The sequence below is a fragment of the Scyliorhinus canicula genome, chromosome 10 (genome assembly GCF_902713615.1).
Source record: "Scyliorhinus canicula chromosome 10, sScyCan1.1, whole genome shotgun sequence".
NCBI lineage: Eukaryota > Metazoa > Chordata > Chondrichthyes > Carcharhiniformes > Scyliorhinidae > Scyliorhinus > Scyliorhinus canicula.
The window spans coordinates 170,529,579-170,549,171 of record NC_052155.1 but is presented as its reverse complement, the minus strand read 5'-3'; the positions used below and the strand labels follow the sequence as shown (position 1 = coordinate 170,549,171).

The following is a 19,593-nucleotide window of genomic DNA, read 5'->3' as shown; positions in this document are numbered from 1 at the left end:
GTACTTATCAGAGATCAAAGGGACACCATTCCAATCTGTATGACAGATTACTTCTCTGGTGGTTCCGTGGTACTAAGTCAGTCTTTAAAACTAAGAGAATAGAAGCCATTAAAATGCAAATACCAGACCAGTGAATGTTGATTAAATTAATGATATTTTTTTCAAAAGACAAAAACTATGGTGATGGCAAGTAGGTGGGAGTTTTCCGAATATTATAAAAATTATCGTTCTGCCATAAAGCCAACTCTCAAAACAGCATTAATTATTGTTCGATTTCCGAGGACAAAGCGGAGGTTTCCAAAATCAGGACACAGTTGAAAGGTTTTTACTTTGTATGCTCTGATCCTTGCAAAGCTGCGACAGCATAAGCTGCTGCTCTGATGGCCCACTGAGTAAATTCACTACAAGGTGTGGCATGCGCCATAAAGATCAAGATCACTTTCAACCTACCGCTAACCCCCACCTCCAGTTACTGATAAATGTTAATTGGTGCATCTGAACAGTCAGCGTTTCCAAATTGTAAGCGGATAACTAAGCATTTTTAAAGTTAGAGTACCCTATTCTTTTTTCCCAATTAACGGGCAATTTAGTGTGGCCAACTCACCAATTAATCTTTTTCAGTTGTGGGTGACACCCACGCAGACACGGGGAGAATGTGCAAACTCCACATGGACAGTAACCCGGGGCTGGGATTGAACCTGGGCCCTTGGCAACGTGAGGCAGCAGTGCTAACCACTGCGCCGTTGTGCCTCCCATCTAAGCATGTATCAGATAGCGAGACATTTAAGTTGGAAAGTGGGGGGATAATTCATAAACAAGTCAGATCATAGAATCCCTGCAGTGCAAAAGGAGGCCATTCGGCCCATTGAATATGCACCGACTCTCCGAAAGAGCGCCGTGCCTCGCCCACGCCCCTGCCCTATCCTTGTAGCCCCACCTAACCTTTGGACACTTAGGGGTAATTTAGCACGGACTAACTTGCATATCTTACACAAGCCACGGTGATGGGAAGCGGGCGGGAGATTTCCAGAATAACGTAAAAATTATTGTTCTGCCACTAAGCCAACTCTCAACAACAGCATTAATCATCGTCCGACTTTTGGGGATGAAGCTGAAGTTTCCAAAATCAGGACACAGTTGAAATGTTTTAATTCTGCTGCCACGGGTTGCATGCTCTGATCCAGGCATTTAGATTTGAAAACCAAACTCCTGTGACCAGATTTTGGTGTTGGAAACAGGATTTGGTTTCAATTCCAGGTCACAAGCCCGCTCCGACACAAATCAGGAATCAGGCAATATCTTGACCGAGTCGAGGTGTTCAATGCCAACGGGACAGGTCTTCCATCTAATAAGCTGGCAAGGATGTGGGAACGGATGCATGTCAGTTAATAAAGGAGGCCGCGCTGCGAGTAACTTCTGCAGCTATTGCTGTGGCTACCGTTTACACGTTAATGCTTCAGGACAAAAAGTTAAAGGTAGTGGGAGCCTTGGAACCTGGGACAGCGGAGTCCGATGGTGCATTTTTTACCTTTTCTGATACATATATAACATTGCAGGACCCCTCAGCCATGCTCAGCCTCACGGCCAAATCTGCCCTCACCTCCAACAGCATTAGTGTGAAGCCGTACAGCTGGAGGGGTCCAGCCACCTCGTTAAAAATGAAAAAGCTGGGGCAGCACGGTGGCACAGTGGTTAGCATTGCTGCCTACGGCGCAGAGGACCTGGGTTCGAATCCCGGCTCTGGGTCACTGGCCGTGTGGAGTTTGCACATTCCCCCCCGTGTCTGCGTGGGTTCCACCCCCACAACCCAAAGATGTGCAGGTTAGGTAGATTGGCCACGCTAAATTGCCCCTTAATTGGAAAACATAATTGGGTACTCTATAAAAAAAAATTTTTTTAATGAAAAAGCTGGGCAGCACGGTGGCACAGTGGTTAGCACAGCAGCCTCACGGCGCCGAGGTCCCAGGTTCAATCCCGGCCCTGGGTCACTGTCCGTATGGACATTGTCCCTGTGTTTGCGTGAGTTTCACCCTCACAACCCAAATATGGGCAGGTGGATTGGCCACACTAAATTGCCCCTTGATTGGAAAAAATTAACTGGGTACTCGAAAATTTATTTTAAAAAATTAAAAAGCTACCAGGGAGGGGCTTTTAATGAGCCCACGGTGATGTTAACTACCTTATTAATAAAAGTGGGCCTGCACCTTGGCTTTGCAGCCAGGCTTTCTGGTGGCCATTTTGTCATATATATTCATTAGGGTATAATATGGATTGCTAACTTTATTCCTGTATTTATAAAGGGACATAAAACAAGTCCAGGGAGCTATTTGCAAGTTAAATTCACCATAATGCAATCTTTACTCAAAGATATAATAGAAAAGCATCAGAAAAACAAAAATATAATACAGCAAATTATTATGCTCCACCAACTTTATTAAATTGGTTGAAGAATAATCAAAGAGTAGATAAGAATATTGGAGTAGATCTAGTATACTTAGATTTGCAAAAGGATATCTATAGGATAGTGAATAGGTGACCCATGGCTAAGGTCACATTACATACTGTCAGGGAGACGTAGCAGAAATGAATGAAATGAAATGAAACAAAATGAAAATTGCTGGTCACAAGTAGGCTTCAAATAAAGTTACTGTGAAAAGCCCCGAGTTGCCTAGTTCGGGGAGGCTGGTATGGGAATTGAACCATGCTGCTGGCCTGCCTGGGTCTGCTTTAAAAGCCAGCTACTTAGCCCTGTGCTAAACCAGCCCCTAATGGATAGTAAACGGGCCAAAAAACAGAAAAGTGGGGGCAGGATTATAGGTATTCACTCAGACTGGCAGATGGTACAACAGATGATCCGCAGTGATCAGTGGTGGGATTACAGCTGTTCACGATTTATATCAATGATTTGGATTTGGGAATAAAAAGAATAATTTAAAAATTTGGAGCTGACACCAGATTAGGATGGTTCACTCTACTGAAGGAGCTACATAAATATGCAGGTTGTTGGGACGTTTACATTGAAGAAGATTGCAACAAACACAAGATGCTCATGTATCTGTAGCATGGGTGCATAAATGGTGAATAAAGGTCATTATAGATAAGTGAAGTGAGATGTAATTTGTTAGGTAACTCCCCTCAGACTGTTTGGTTGAGCTCCAAGTCTCATTAATGGATTTAGTTCAGCAGGGTTTGTTGATAAAGCTGTCAAAAAAAAACTGAGCTTTGCTTCGACTGATAGTTTTACGATATTAGGATGAAAGCTTTTAGAAAAGGTTTTTGAGTGACTTCATTTTGTCAGTTCATGAGCCCTTAAGAGGATTAAAACTCTTTTCAAATGGAGGCTGAAAGACTGTTTGATCAACAGTTTTATGAGCTCCCTAAGAAGATTAAACTATTTCAAAACGTTTATCAATGGTTGTTTGTTAATTCTGACAGTTCCATGAGCATCTTGAAGACTTCCCAATAATTTTATAGGGTTTTGTCCACAGTGGACAATTGGTGAATGGGCATGGGGGTATGAATGGAGCATGAGAACTTTGGAGTAGGGCATGGAGAGTGTGAGGAACATGAGGGAGAATGAAGGGCATGGGGACCATGGATGGGGCATGGGTGTATGGGAGTGGGTTGGGGGTGAAGATGGAGGGCTAGGGTGCTGAACTTTCATTTACAGAACTGGGCTGATGTTCCAGTGGCCAAAGGTGGGCTTTCTAATCTGCCTACCTTGGCATCCTCCCTGGTCTGCTTTTGGGGGGAGGTGGGTCCTGACTTCAGTCTGTCTTCGCCATTAAAACAGCGTAGGTGGGTATCATCAGGGAGGAGGAGGGGTCATGACAAAGTGCAAACTCCACACAGACAAGGCTATAATTGAACCCGGGTCCCTGGCGCCATGAGGCAGCAGCGCTAGCCGCTGTGCCGACCCTGAAGTTTGGCCTAAACTTTCCGAATGGCAGGATCGCGCCTTCCACTGTTCAAAGAGTTGGCAGGGAGCACATTCGGCGCCAATTCAGAGTGCCTGCGGCCATTTCACGCTAGACCGAGCATCAAGTGGCTTCAGGCTGGATATCCATCCCTGGCTCGGGGGGGGAAGCCTCACCTTAGACAGCTGCCAGCCGATCTGATTGGCTAGCAGCTCTCCAGTTCCTGCAGCGGCAGTGGTCAGAAGAAATGAACATCTGGCCGGAGTGGGGTGGTTGCAGGTTGTTGATTATACAGTCAGGAGGAAGTAGACCTGGGAGTCCTCAACATCGAATCTGGGACCCATGATGTCTCGTGGCATCAGGTCAATCACAAAGCCGTCCACAATTAGTACTCCTCCATGTTGAACACTACTTGGAGGAAGCATGGAGAGTGGCAAGGACACAGAATATTCTCTGGGTGGGGGACTTCAATGTCCATCACCAACAGTGGCTCAGTAGAACCACCACAGACCGAGCTGGCCAAGCCCTGACAGAGCTGCTAGAGCGGGACTGCAACAGGTGAGGTAACCAGCAAGAGGGAAACGCATAATGGACGTCATCCTCAACAACTTGCGTGCCACAGATGCAGCTGTCCAAGACAGTATCAGTAGGAGTAATCCATTGTGGAGAAGCCTCGTCTTCACATTGAGGATGCCATCCATCCTGTTGTGTGGCACCACCCTGCTAAATGGGATAGATTTCAAATGGATCTCGCAATTTGACCGGGCATCAATGAGGCGCTGTGGGCCATCAGCAGCAGTAGAATTGTATACAACTACTGTCTGCAGCCTCAAGGCCCAGCTTATCCCCCACTCTAGAGTCGGGGATCAACCCTGGTTCAATGAAGAGTGCAGGAGGGAATGCCAGGAACAGTACCAGGCATATTGAAAAATGAGGTATTAACCTGGCAAAGCTCTGCAGTCCTGCCTCATCCAGTCATGAATGATGGTGGACAATTAAACAATTCATTGGAGGAGAAGGCTCCAGAGATATCGTCATCCCGAATGATGAGGGGGCCCAGCACACCAGTTCAATGGATGAGGCTGAAGCATTTGCAAAATTCTGTGGATGATCCATTTCAGCCCAGCATCACAAATGTCAGTCTTCGGCCAACTCAATTCACTCCCCATGATATCATGAAATGGCTGAAGGCACTGGATACTGTAAAGGCCATGGGCCCTGACAATATTCTGCCAATAGTACTGAAGATTGTGCTCCAGAACTTGCTGTGCCCTGAGCCAAGCTATTCCAATACAGCTACAACACCGGCAGCAATGTGGAGCATTTCCCGGGTGAGTCCTGTACACAAAAAGCAGGACAAATCCAGCCTAGTCATTTACATCCCATCAGTCTACTCTCCATCATTTGTAAAATGATGGAAGGGGTCAGCCACAGTGCTATCAAGCAGCACTAGCGTAGCAATACCATGGCCAATGACACTCAGTTTGGGTTCCGCCAGGGTCACTCAGATCCTGACCTCAATTCAGCAAAGGAGCTGAACTTCAGAAATGAGGTGAGAGCGACTGCCCTTAATATCAAGGCAGCATTTGACAAAATATGTCATCAAGGCGCCCTAGACAAACTGGAGTCAAGGGGAAACCATTGGGAAACCCAGGGGGAAACCCTCCGCTGGTTGGTAACACCTGACACAAAGCAAGGTGGTTGTGGTTGTTTGAGGTTAATCATCTCATATCCAGAAAATCACGGCAGGTGTTCCTCGGGATAGTGTCATAGGCCCAACAATCTTCAGCTGCTTCATTAATCACCTTCCTTCCATCATAGGGTCAGACGTGGGGGTGCTCACTGATGATTGCACAATGTCCAGCACCATTTGCAACTACTCAGTCCGTGTCTAAATGTAAATCCTGGATAATATCCAGACTTGGGTTGACTATGGCAAGTTACATTCGCACCACACAAGTACCAGGCAATGACAATCTCCTATAAGAGAGGATCTAAACATTCCCCCTTGACATTCAATGGCATTACAATCGTTGAATTCCCCCACTGTCAACATTCTGGGGGCTTATCATTGACCAGAGCTTAACTGAACTAGCCATAAAATACTGTGGCTACAAGAGCAGGTCAGAGGCTAGGAATGCTGCAGCCTGTTACTCCCCTCCTGACTCCCCAAAGCCCATGGCTGCAGCCTGTTACTCCCCTCCTGACTCCCCAAAGCCCATGGCTGCAGCCTGTTACTCCCCTCCTGACTCCCCAAAGCCCATGCACCATTTACAAGTCACAAGTCAGGAGCGTGATGGAATACTCGCCACTCACCTGGATGAAAGCAACTCCAACAACACTCAAAAAGCTCAACATTCCTTCCTTCACAGTCGCTGGGTCAAAATACTGAATATCCCTCCCTAACAGCACAGTGGGTGTACCTACACCTCAGGGCTGCAGCAGTTCAAGAAGGCAGCTCACCACCACCTTCTCAAGGGCAATTAGGGATGGCCAATAAATTCTGGCCTAACCAGCGAGGCAAACATCTAATGAATGAATTTTTTTATAAGTGACATTGCTTCATTTACCTCACAAAGTGCCTATTCATGTCTAGGCTGTCATCGACAATAGCAGTCCAAATGACAGCAATGCGAGTAGGTAATAGCACAAGACCTGCCTACCCTGCCCCCACAGACAGAACTGGCTTGCCTTTGTTTCAAGTCAGAAACTGCAGTTCTATCAATTGAGAGTGACAAGATGGAAAGTGGAGAAAAGACATGATCAACATTTGATACTGTACGTGATACATGACGGTCTACTTAATGCAACAAGACCAATGGACAAGTCCTGATAGTGACATTGCACCTCTTTTAGTAAGAGAAAAATGTACCAGCATTTATTTTGCCCATTATACTGCACCGATCATCGTTTGGCAAAACTCCATGAACAGACCTTTTGTTGCTTTGTCGGAGTCCCACAGCATCAATCAGTGATATATTCATCTATGAATAGCACCAGAACCACACTTTTCTGACTGTCTCAACTTGGTGCAAACCTATTTGAAAGGACAAACGCAATTTTTTTTTTGATAATCTTTGATTTACTATGCTTTTCCACTTGATGAGTGTCAGTATATGTTCACTTGTTTAATTCTTCGCATTGTCATAGTGCTAATGTTATTAAAATCTGAATTAGGGCAGCACGGTGGCACAGTGGTTAGCATTGCTGCCTACGGCGCTGAGGACCTGGGTTCGAATCCCGGCCCTGGGTCACTGTCTGTGAGGAGTTTGCACATTCTCCCCGTGTCTGCGTGGGTTTCGCCCCCACAACCCAAAGATGTGCAGGTTAGGTGGATTGGCCACTCTAAATTGCCCCTTAATTGGAAAAAATAATTGGGTACTCTAAATTTATAAAAAAAAAAAAAAAAAAAATCTGAATTAGCAGCATGGTTAGGCCATTCGGCCCCTCAAGCCTGCTCCACCAATCAGTATCATGGCTGATCTGATGGCAAATCCAACTTCACATTCCTGCCTCCACCTGCTAACCTTTCACCCACTTGTTTATCAAGAATCTATCCAGCTCTGCCTTAAAAACTCTCCTTCCACTGCCCAATGAGGAAGAGAGTTTCCGAGACTCTGAGAGAAAACATTTCTCCTCATCTCTGTCTTAAATGAGCGGTCCCTTATTTTTAAACAGTGACCCCCCACACCCCCCCCCCAGTTCTAGATTCTGCAACAAGAGATAACGGGCTGGATTCTCCATCGGCGGGATCCTCCTCTTCGCCGGCAACGCACTCACACAATGGGAAACCCCATTGGCTGGCTGCCGGGACGGACGGTCCCACTGCCAGCTGGGGGCGCACCGCACCAGAACGCAGGTGCGGCACGACATAGAATGCCGTCCAACATCTATTCCACATCCACGTGGCCAATACCCATCAGGATCTTAAAAGGTTTTGATCAAGTCACCTCTTACTCTTCTAAACTCTGGAGGATACAAAGTTAACCTCCCCCAACCTTTCCTTGTAAGGCAACCCACCCATTCCTGGTATTAGTCTTGTGTACCTTCACTGAACTCCTAAGGTATTTACATCTTGCCTAAAATGTGGAGACCAAATTGCCCACCAAGGTTTTTCAAATTGCGGGTCGCAACCTGCGGATGGGTCGCAGGCGGTTGTCAGGAGGGTCGCGGAGCGATTGATCGTGCCGTTCCTGCGGTGGTCCTAATCGCAGGAGAAGGGCCCAACAGCCTTTACCGGCTTTTACATCAAGATTGGCAAACACTGCCGCCTTTTAAATGGGAATAAATGAAGCTGCGTCGGGTCTTCCGGCCAGAAGTGGCAGCAGAGAGCAGGTCACGTGCCCTGCGCACACACTTGATGCCAATTGCCCTCCAGGTATGTGTTTTTAGTGCCGAATCACAGAGCAGCAATCGTTCCATTTTCCAGCTGCTAACAACCAAGGCAAGTGAACCGTGAAGATGAATGGTTTTCTTCAAAGCAAGAGTCAGCCAGAGACTCAAATAGACAGTTTACTTGTTGGACAGGATCTCACAACAAAATTTGCTGGAGAGAGCTGCACAGGAGAGTGCTCGTGTTAGTTCTGCACCAAGCTCAGAGGAGTCAAGGTGGCGCCGGTGCGAGGCAACTCTCTGCAAGCTCTCCCCAACAGATCCACTTTTTCTTCCCATGTACTGAATGATCTGTTGAGCTGCTTGCAGAAAAATACTTTTCACTGTACCTCGGTACACGTGACAATAAACAAATCCAATCCAATCCAATCCAAGTCCTCTGCTTAGCAGCCTACAAAGAAGAAAGCTAACTCGGCAACAAAGCAATATAAAAATAATCTCTGGTTTTGGCAACTGTGCCAATGCAAATAAGGGTGTAATGCCAATGTGTATTATATGCAGGGAAGTACTGGCAAATGAGAGACGTTTCAGATTTTGAAAGAGAATTAGTGGATGAAACACACAGTTTGAGACCCCAGAGTCAGTTATTAACTTAGAGCTGACTCCAAATTAAAAGACTACACTGCTGTACCTGACCAGTAGTACCACATTAAAAACATGCCAAAAGCCCATGTGGCTGTCAGCATTCTGCAGTAGCGTCTCCGAAGAGTTTCCAGTGCTCAGGAAAACAGGCATTTTGTTGTTATTACCCTTCACGATGACCTACATGTGCGAGGTTGGATTTTCCGTTTTCATAAAGCTGAAGACGGCACAAAGGAACTGGCTGAAGTCAGCGCCCGATATGCGCATTGCCCGCTCCTCCTTTGAATCTAATTCAAGTTAGATCATGAGGACCAAGCAGGCTCCCCTTTCACATTAACGGTAAGAGAATGTGGCGTATGCCACAAAGTTTGGTCGGCGTGTGCTGCAAAGGTCAGTCAGGCGGTGTGGGTCGCAAAGGTCGGCCAGTTGGCAAAAGTGGGTCCCAGGGAAAAAAGTTTGAAAGACACTGCTGGACACAATACTCCAGATGAGGTCTCACCAACGCCCTGTGTCACATAGAATAGAACAGTACAGCACAGAACAGGCCCTTCAGCCCTCAATGTTGTGCCGAGCCATGATCACCCTACTCAAACCCACATATTCACCCCATACCCGTAACCCAACAACCTCCCCCTTAACCTTACATTTATTAGGACACTACGGGCAATTTAGCATGGCCAATCCACCTAACCCGCACATCTTTGGACTGTGGGAGGAAACCGGAGCACCCGGAGGAAACCCACGCACACAGGGGGAGGACGTGCAGACTCCACACAGACAGTGACCCAGCCGGGAATCGAACCTGGGACCCTGGAGCTGTGAAGGTGGAGCTGGAGCTGTGAAGCATTTATGCTAACCACCATGCTACCCTGCTGCCCCTCACTGAAGCATAGCCTCACTACTTTCGTTATCAATTCCTCTCGCAATAAACAGTAACACTGGATTAGCTTTCCAGATTATTTGCTGTACCTGTAAACTAGCCTTTTACCCAATCTCTCCTCTTTCTAACTACTCTCTGCTGTTTCCCTCCCCTCAACTCTTTATTTTTCTCACAGAAGATGCACACTACATTCAGCCATGCAGTTAATGTGGGAAAGGGTTCCCTTTTCATTTTTCTAAGCACTCCTGTTGCTCCCTAACAACTGATAATTACCCTCCTGCTCACATCATTATTATGCCTACCTGGTCCCCTATGAACAATGCACTCAACCCTATATGCTCTTTTCCCCACCCTCCACCATTGTTCATTTCACCCGGACCTCTTCACCTATTGTCCCCCTCCGCCAGGGTGGCTGGCAAAAGGACCGATCCCACTCATCTACAACCAATCATCTCCATTTCCTTCAAAGTCATTTGTGTTCCTTTCAAAACTAAATATTCCCAAACATTTCCCCACAAAATGTAACTACAATGCAAGAAAAAGTTGTCTTTTTAATATTGGATGGGATTTGGGTGACGCTAGCATTTGTTACCTAATTCCTAATTGCTGGCGAACCCTTCTTGAATGGCTGCAGTCCATCTGGTGCAGGTACACTCAGAGGGCTGTTTGGATTGGGGTTCCAGGAATTTGATACAGCGACAGTGAAGGAATGGTGATGTAGTTCTCCAAGTCAGGGTGTAGGAGCCGCACACACTCAGGCAAGTGAAGAATATTCTATCACACTCCTGACTTATGCATTGTAGATGGTGGGCAGTTTCAGGGAACCAGGAGGTGAGTTACTCCCTGCAGAGATTTCAGCCACTAAACTGCTCTGGTCCAGTTCAGTTTCTGATCAATGGCAACCCCCAGGACATTGGGGGACTCAGTGGTGGCAATGCCATTGAATGTCATGGGGAAATGGTTGAATTCTCTCTTGTTGAAGATTATCCTTGCCTGCCACTGGTGTGTCATAAATGTTACTTGCCATTTTTCAGCCCAAACCTGAATGTCGTCCAGGTCTTGCTGCATTTGGACATGGACTGCTTCAGTATCTGAGGAATTATGAATGGTGCTGAACATTGTCGGACACCCCAGCTTCTGACCTTATGATGGAGCGAAGGTCAGTGATGGAGCAGTTAAAGATGGTTGGGTCTCGGACACCTGAGAACTCCGACTGCAATGTCCTGGGACTGATTCGTTGATAGTAGCCATCACGGGCTGATCACTACCTAGCTTGAGTTGATAGATTTATGAAAAATTATAACTGATGCAACAAAATATTATTGTTCTTTTTAACAAGAATGCATAGCAACAACCCATTCTCTTAAACATAAATCCCTCTTTCAGCATTTAGGTTCCTTCTCGCAGCAGTGAGTTTCGAAAAGGTTCTGGGCGGGATTCACTGAAAATGGGGCTACATCCCCACGCCGGCGGGAAAACCGGTGCCAACCACTCCGGCACCAACAGGCCCTGAAAGTGCGGAATTCTCCAATTTCTCGGGGGCTAGTCTGATGGTTGGCGCCGCTCTAGCCGGCGCGAGTTCGCGCATGCGCAGAACGGACGGCGTGATCTTGCGCATGCGCAGAAAGACGCCATATGGCGGAACCCTACGGGGCCCGGCGCGGAGGAAAGAAGGCCCCCCCGAAATCAGCCCACCCGCAGGATCAGTAGGCCCCGATCACGGGCCAGGCCACCGTAGGGGCCGCCCCCCCGGGTCGGATCCCAACCCCCCCCCCCCCCCCCCCCCCCCCCCCCCCCCCCTCCCCCGGACCTGCCAGGTCCTGCCCTGCATGAGGTGAGTAATTCATGCCGGCGGGACATGACAAAACTGGACAGCCCACTTGGCCCATCGGGGCCCGGAGAATCGCTGCGGGGGGGGGGGGGTCGAGGCCACTATCAATGGCCCCTGACCGGCATGGCGGGAATCCCGCCACCCCCCGAAAAACAGCACTGGAGAATAGGGCAGCCAGCGTTGGGACTGCGAGGCAGGATTAGCGCCTCCCCCCAGGGATTCTCCGACCCGGTGCAGCGTCGGAGAATCCCGGCCTATGTCTTTGAGAGAAAACCTCTACTGAACTACATTTTTGTTTGGGAAGAAGTGTGCATATCTTCCTTAACCACACTGAAGTCATATGCAAATGATCTGAGCATCTACAGATGGGTCTTCCAGATGTGATGTCCTGGAGAAGGTCCATCCTCCAGCCTCAAAGTGTTCCCACAGATCCATCTTCATTTTCAGGAAGCCCATCTTCTTTTGTCAATAGTGGGTCAGTGATGTTGGGCATCTTTTCAATATGGCATCCAGACACGATGGCGACTGCCATCAAGCCTGCTCCACCATGTAGTACGGTGCAAAACACATGGTTGCATAATTAATGAGTTCAGGTCCGGAAGATATGGTATGTATCCTCCTCAGCCTCCACAGCAAGAAACACTTCTCGCCTCCACCCCAGAACTTATTTCTTAGAATTGAAATTGAAGGAGGGTTCCATGGTGGCGCAGTGGTTAGCACTGCTGCCTCACGGCGCCGAGGACCCGGGTTTGATCCCGGCCCTGGGTCACTGTCCGTGTGGAGTTTGCGCATTCTTCCCGTGTTTGCGCGGGTCTCACCCCCACAACCCAAAGATGTGCAGGGTAGGTGAATTGGCCTCGCTAAATTGCCCCTTAATTTGAAACAAAAATTGGGTACTCTAAATTCATATAAAAAATTAACTGAAATTGAAGGGTCGGGATTCCCTCTAGGTTCCTGCTCACTCCAGCCTCACAACGATTTTGTGCTACTGTGGACAAGGCCCCAGATTCACTTGCTCCAATTCCTGGCAACTTAATGGCCATTTCCCACCCAGCCCTAATTTTTAGGCTGGCTGGAGGATTTACCTGATGCAAAAGCAGTTCAGAGAAGGTGTGCTCGACTAATACGTAGAATGTGCGGGTTGGAAACGTTGGCAAGGGTAGGATTATATTCACTGGAGTTTAGAAAAATAAGAGGTGACTTGATTGAAACCTATAAGATCCTGAGGAGTCTTGATAAGGTCAATGTGGAGATGATGTTGCCTTTTGTGGGAGAATCTAGAACTAGGGGTCACTGTTTAAAAATAAGTGGTCACTTATTTCGGACAGAGATGAGGAGAAATGTTTTTCTCTCAGGGACTCAGTTCCTGAAAACGCAGTGGAAGCAGAGCCTCTGAATATTATTAGGCAAAGCTGGACAGATTCTTTTTGTTTTAATTTAGAGTACCCAATTATTTTTTCCAATTAAGGGGTAATTTAGCGTGTCCAATCCACCTATCCTGCACATCTTTTGGGTTGTGGGGGCGAAACCCACGCAGACACGGGGAGAATGTGCAAACTCCACACGGACAGTGACCCAGGGCCGGGATTCGAACCCGGGTCCTCAGCGCAGTAGGCAGCAATGCTAAACACTGTGCCACTGTGCTGCCCTGCTGGACAGATTCTTGATTAACAAGGAGGTGATAGGTTTTCGCGGGGGGTGGGGGGGAGGCAGGAATGTGGGGTTGAGGCCACGATTAGATCAGCCATGATCTCGTTGAATGGCAGAGCAGGCTCGAAGGGCCGAGTGGTCGACTCCTGCTCCTAATTCATATGTTTGTAAATGGGGGAAGTCCGAAAATGAATGGGTTTAGATCTTGGGCGGATAGGGATGGGGGTGGGGAAGCCCACCAGAAGCCCTCATTTGACTGCGAGTGCAGCCTCCCTTAAGGTTCAGTGGCTGCCTGAGCACCCTCCAACCACCCCCAACTCATTAACCTCTCCCCCCGAAAACCCGATCGCCCTCGTTACACACACCCCACACCCCTCCCAAGCACCAGAGACCTTCCCTACCTTGGTATCCCTTAAACTTAACTTGTCCTCCAGTCTTGGGACTTCGGCTCGGGCATCTTCCTGGACTTCTTCTAGAGCCCACCACTGCTTTTCGCTGCAGCTCTCTAAGGTGGGGTCTCCTCCCGAGTGAGGGGTGGAAGTCTCGTCTGCAGCCAATTGATGCTCATTTAAACATTATTGTCCCTTTAAGGGCAACACAGCAGAGTAAGAGTCACCTGGTTTCCGTGACCAATTGTGGATAATCACCCCAGGGGGTAGAATCCTCTTAGAAAAAGAGATACTCAGAGGGAGTATCAGTCTGGTCCCCAATCTGTAATAATCACTGGTTTGCCCTGGGAAGCATGGATGGGGAGTTCCGGATATGGCGGAGAGCAGGGATTGAGAGGATAGGAGATATGTTTATGGAGGGGAGCTTTCAGAGTATGAGGGCGTTGGAGGAAAGTTTGGGTTGGCGAGGGGAAACAAATTCAGGTATCTGCAGGTGTGGGATTTCCTACGTAAACAGGTGTCAACCTTCCCACTCCTACCACTAAGGGGGAATTCAGGAGAGGGTAGTTTCCAGAGGGTGGGTAGGAGAAGGGAGCGTCTCTGACATTTACAAGGAACTTATGGGGTCAGAGGAGACGCAGACCGAGGAGCTGAAGCGTAAGTGGGAGGAGGAGCTGGGAGGAGAGATAGAGGATGGTCTTTGGGCGGACGCTTTGAGTAGAGTCAACACATCCCCAACACATGCCAGGTTCAGCCTGATACAATTTAAGGTCGTTCACCGGGCTCACATGATAGTGGCCCGGATGAGCAGGTTCTTTGGGGTGGAAGACAGGTGTGCAATGTGTGCGGGAGGACCAGCAAACCATGTCCACATGTTCTGGGCATGTCTGAAGCTTAGGGGATTTTGGCAGGGGTTTGCTGACGTCATGTTCACGGTGTTAAAAACAAGGGTGGCGCTGAGTCCACAGGTAGCGATTTTCGGAGTGTCGGAAGACCCGGGAATCCAGGAGGAGAAAGAGGAAGACGTTCTGGCCTTTGCTTCCCTGGTAGCCCGGAGATGGATACTATTAGCTAGGAGGGACTCAAAGCCCCCGAAGTCGGAGACCTGGCTATCGGACATGGCTAGCTTTCTCTGTTTGGAGAAAAATCAAGTTCACCTTGAGAGGGTCACTGTTAGGGTTCACCCGGAGGTGGCAACCGTTCATCGACTTCTTGGCGGAAAATTAATCGTCAGCAGAAGGCGGGGGGGGGGGTTAATAAAGGTGGGACCTGTATGGGAGGGAGACTGCTTTTGCAATATGTTTATAGTTTCATGTACATTGTTAATTGTGTTGTTGTTACAATACCAAAAAATACCTCAATAAAATGTTTATTTAAAAAAAAGAAAAAAAGAGTTACTTTGGGAGAGAGCTGCCAGCTATATGGCTGCTGTGTAATTCGTATTAATAAATATCTTTTGTGGTTCACTAATGAAATCTGTGAAAGTGCATCTTTACAACCGGGTTCCCACAAATTGTTCAAAATACTCTCAGTTGCAATTTCCTTTCTCTGTTTCTATAATTTCAAAAAATAGGGTTACAAAAAGTTAAAATCAAAAACCTACATATTTCACCATAACAAGATTAAATCTACCCCTTAAATGTTCTTCTATGGGTGGCACGGTGCTGCAGTGGTTAGCACTGCTGCCCACGGCACTGAGGACCCAGGTTCAATCCTGGCCCCGTGCCACTGTCCGTGTGGAGTCTGCATATTCTTCCCCTGTTTGCGTGGGTCTCACCTCCACAACCTAAAGACGTGCAGAGGAGGTGGATTGGCCACGCTAAATTGCCCCTTAAGCAGGAAAAAAAAAGAACTGAAATATGATTGGGGACTCTAAATTTTTATTTTTAAAAAATCTAGTGGCCACAACGCACTGACTTTCAGGCGCTACATGGCCGGTAGATTGCGCCCAGAGAGGGCCGCTCAACCCCTGACCTCATCAGAGCCTTTGGTCAAATGTGGACAGAAGAGATCTGAACCCGAGACAGTTCCGAGAGTGACTGCCATTGACATCAAGGCAACATTGAAGTCAATGGGAATCAGATCAGAGGCAAACCTCTCTGCTGGTTGGAGCCACACCTAACGTGGTTGAGGTTTTTGGGCTGTTCACAAATTAACCAGCTTCAGCTTAATAAAGACCAGCAAGAACTGGTCTATACAAGTGAATTAAAATCCACTGTGCAGCAATCCTACGTGCCTAAAGATGTAGGGATGTTGTTCCATGTGTCTGCACAGCTTTAATCTAAAATTTCTTCGAAATGATTGGTAAAAGACTGAAACTTTAACCCACCTGACGGATGCTCTTCAGTATAAAGTTAAGAGACTTGAAAATACACGCCTCCTGTAGGCAACGGACTTACCAAGTTTTTACACTGAAAATCATTTCATTTGGAATTTTCATCCTGACAAAAATCCCTGACGTTTTGCAGATTAAATTTTTACAGATACAAGAAAGCCTCCCCACGCTAAAACAAATCCAATGTTACTAATCTTCGGTACAGTCAGCAATGGCAACAGGTCAATGCAGACCTGCAGCAGCATGACACGGCCAGTTCAGTTGATATTAAGAAAAAAAAGAAAAGAACGTTTAGCAATGAACCAGGCATTGCGTCCAACTCAGTCAATCTCAGTCCAGTCAAAGGCCTTCTCATGGGGACTGGTATCCACATTGGGAGGGGTGCCCCATGGACTAGTCACGCAACGACATGACACTGGGCATCATCTGGTCGGCCCTGCGAAGCCTATTCTGTTGGGGATCTGGTCTTCTCAGAATCTCTAGGGGAGTGCACACTCCCCCGTTAAAGGGTGGAGCTACCTCGAGCTTCCGGTATAAAACCGGCCGGCACTCACTCGGTTGGGTAGCACTTGCTTCGACTCTTAGCTGGTACGCAGAAATAAACCTCCCGTTTAACCTCACAACTCCACGTGGACTCCATCCTTTTGGCAGACATAATAGCATCCATCTGCCTGGAGGTAAAATTGTGTTCCAGGTCTGTGGATGATGTTACCATCAGATCGCATCTGGATCAGAAACAGCACGTGACCAACTTTGGATCCTTGCAGAGTTCTAGGGGTACCATCACAATGGCCAACAATCATGGACATTCCAAAATGATCGACACCGCGAGAACAAATTTTTAAAAACGTGTTGGTTGCAAAGCTGGCAAGTTTTTATTCAATAGGTTCATGAATCTGATGCAGCAGCAGAGGGTAGCTTTATTGCTAACGGACAGTCAAATTCTGAGTAGAGGAAATTATTTACCAAGATTCAATCAGATTAATCCCAACAAAGCATGGTCAAAGATGGCAACGTGCACAAGAGGTGGTCATGCGAGGCCCCTTCTGCCTGCTCCGATGAAATTAAAAGGTTTTCTAACACCAGAAAATCGAGCCAAGATTAAAAAGGCACCTAGACAGAAAGCAGGGCCTTCCGCAATACTATAAACAATAAGCAATTCATTTGCCTGTTTTGGAATCAACAAGCATCTCACACCCATTGTGTTGGAAAGTCCCTGATCCTTCTCTGGCTATGATCAGAGAAAAGTTAAACACAGAAACACAGGCAGCCAGCTATTGCAAACAGAAAGCAACAAAGACATTCATATTCGTTTTTTTAAAGACATACAAAGGGTTGGATTTTATTGAACGGTCCCCACCCTGGTTAAAGTGTCAGAGTAGGAGCCTGTTCGTGACACCGATGGCAGTGCCACAGCAATTTAACACTGGGAGCAGTGTTAACAGCTTTAAGGCCATGTCAACAGAGAGTCCCACATGCTGAGGAGTCCTGGTAGCACAGGTTTGGGGGCTTTAATGAGGATTGTGAGCGTGGCCTGGAGGCAGGGGTTCTTGCCTCTAATTGGACCAGGGGACCTCCCCACCACTCCTCTTCCCGACACAGTCCACGCAGCTAAAGCTGCCGGGCTTCCCACTGGCATCAGTCTCTTACCCCACCCCTCAGGTAAAATATCGGTGGGGCCGGGATGGGGCCCTTAAGTGGCCATTACCTGGCCTTCCCTGCCACCACCCCATCCCCGCAAATTTCAGTCAGGTCATGGGCGGATAAACAGTTGGTGGAAAGGCCACCTGCCTTTTGTATTTTGGGTATGAAGTAAAGCATCTTATTTATTCATATGTGCTCTCACCCCTTCAAGTGTTTTCTCAGTCAGCCTTCAAAGATATTGGAGAAGCACATGTGTGAAGGACACAAATATACAATTTAGATTGCACGGGTTTATGACTGTTATACCCTTGGTAATCCTACTGTAGTCAAGATTTTGGACAGAATGGCATATCATTAAGCAAAATCCCCACGGAACATCAATGTAGTAACAAGCAATGCTGCACCACAGAGAATATGTAACGCAAGACTCTAAATTTGGAAAACCTGCTTGTATGGACCTGGTTTTCATCCATTGACTTGGAAAAAGCTCATTTATGCTCAGATATGTAGAACAATAAATCATGTTATCTGGTGGATTCGATGCCGTGGAAATTATGTCAGGTAAATAATTCGAAATGCATAAGAAATTTAAAAAGGTGACTCCACTAATAGTCTTTTGGATAATGTAAGAAGTCTTACAACACCAGGTTAGACTTCTTAATATGCCCACCCCAGTCCAACGCCGACATCTCCACTTCTGGATAATGGTACATCCCAGTGTGGCACGAAGCCATTTAGAAGGTTAAAGTTCTATTCTGCATTTGAGTCATAGCTGATCCCAACCAGAATAGATATTGGGATGTGACATCCAGCTGCAGAATTCCTTGGAAGAATAAGGGGAGAATCCGAGCAACCTTGATCAGCTCGCGTTGCTACCTAGTAATTCCTGGTAGGAAGTGCGTAAGACGTGTCGGGTGAGAACAGTGTTGGGACAGTTATGGTTTCTCTCCAAAACGATGTACTAGCACTGGAGGGTGTGCAGAGGAGATTCACTCAGTTGATTCCGGAGTTGAGAGGATTGGCTTATGAGGAGAGGTTGAATAGACTGCGACTATATTCATTGGAATTTAGAAGCATGAGGGGGAATCTTATAGAAACATGTAAAATTGTGAAGGGAATAGATAGAAGTAGGGAGGTTGTTTCCACTGGTGGGTGAAACCAGAACTAGGGCCATAGCCTCAAAATAAAGGGGAGCAGATTTAGGACTGAGTCGAGGAGGAACCTCTTCACCCAAAGGGTCGTGAATCGGTGGAATCCCCTGCCCAGTGAAGCAGTTGAGGCTACCTCGGTAAATGTTTTTAAGGCAAAGGTAGATAGATTGTTACAAACAGTGAAGGGATAAACGTTTACGGTGAGCGGGCAAGTAAGTGGAGCTGAGTCCACAAAAAGATCAGTTATGATCTTATTGAATGGCGGAGCAGGTTCGAGGGGCCAGATGACCTACTCTTGCTCCTAGTTCTTATGTTCTTATGACTTGGCTGAGATGAACTCTAATGTTGAGTTGCCCATTGGTACCCAGTTTAAGCTTACTTGCGAAGCAGGGTATTCAACAGCTCTTCATTCACACTCACTGCCGTACTGATAGCAAAGGAGAACACTGGCCAATAAAAAACTAATCAAACATCAAAGGGTAGGAATTAATCTCAAGTGGTGGTGGCAAAGAGGTGTCATTGAACTGGGCACCCATTAAGCCTGATATGTATTTCCATTCCAGTCAATGTCATTAAATATTAGATGCTGCATGTATTGGGTGGCCAATCCAATACCCCCCATTTGGTGCCACTGTCGAAGATGAATTCCTACCCTAAAAATGTTACAAAATTAATAAAACACCCCATTAGGATCAACACAGATTAAAGATTTAATTAAAAATGTCAAATGGGGCAGCATGGTAGCACAGTGGTTAGCACAGTTGCTTCACAGCTCCAGTGTCCCGGGTTCGATTCCCGGCTTGGGTCACTGTCTGTGCGGAG

The 19,593-nt window shown here is 47.2% G+C and overlaps 1 protein-coding gene across 2 annotated transcripts in view; it reads right to left on the bottom strand.

The window, feature by feature from the left end:
- The window catches only part of LOC119972771 (grainyhead-like protein 2 homolog), a 136,715-nt gene that overhangs the window by 46,600 nt on the left and 70,522 nt on the right, over positions 1–19,593 (bottom strand). The gene's annotated exons all lie outside the window — the stretch shown is intronic.